We start from the raw sequence: 1,033 nt of genomic DNA on the forward strand, positions 1-1,033 counted from the left end.
GAAAAAGTGGATTATAGAAGATGAGAGAAAGCCGTGACTGTCATTACCAGGATGACTCCTTCACAGCCTAAGATCTGCACCACAGTGACCGGACTCAATGAAGGGCTTCCTAGACAGGCACCTAGAACCAGCATCTAGGCTGTTCTATTAGTCTTGCCCCTTCCATTTTCCTGTCTGCCTCTTTCCAAGGCAGTCTCAAATTTCAAAGTAACCTTTGCTTCCTTTATAATAAGAACTCAAACTATTACCCAAGTCAGAGAGACTTTGGCCCTAAGTTTCTGGAGTGTGAGGGTTACACCCAGTGTGTGCCACAGGAGAAAGCCCATGAGCAGGGGCCTCTGTCCTGGGATTGAACTCTCATTTCAGTGTTGCTCAAGGACACTTTTCCTTTAGAAGAGGAAATACAAGTATTATTTATTGCATTCAACTGGGTGAGTACATTGCCCTGTAACTTCATACTTTATTACTTGTTTTGAGAGAAGACCCTCATGGAATACAACCAAAATATTGTTGAAGCAAATTTCTACCACTCCGGATTTTCCCTGAACTGCCATGAGGCTCTTGGAATTTTAGACAGATTTTTTTTTTCTCTCAGAACTGAGCACCACTACTGCTTTGGAAAAACATTCCATGTGAATACTGTGGTTTCATTGTCAGGAACTGGACTTGAGAAATTGAGTGAGTTGTGCCAGTTTTTTATCGGTAGATAGGGAACACCATTCAGTGGAATTAGGGTATATCTTTTCTATAGTTGTTTCTAATATACAAGATGCTGACTTTGACAGAATTTATGTTTGTATATTTGTAATTTTGTAACAGGGAAAATGTATATAAAGATATTTTAATGTGTGTAGTTTTTCAATAAACCTCATGCTGTAAAGGCAGATTGACCGTTGAGATTGAATGCTGGGTCTCAGGTCAGCGTCTGTCTCGTGTTGAGCATGTTGTTTTCAGGCTGTCTCCTTCCCAGGGAAGCACCCTGGGCCTGAAATGAGAGGCACTCTGAGGTGATCACATGAACTCACCAAGTGGG

The sequence above is a fragment of the Talpa occidentalis genome, unplaced genomic scaffold (genome assembly GCF_014898055.3).
Source record: "Talpa occidentalis isolate TD23 unplaced genomic scaffold, MPIMG_talOcc4v2.1 talOcc4.263, whole genome shotgun sequence".
NCBI lineage: Eukaryota > Metazoa > Chordata > Mammalia > Eulipotyphla > Talpidae > Talpa > Talpa occidentalis.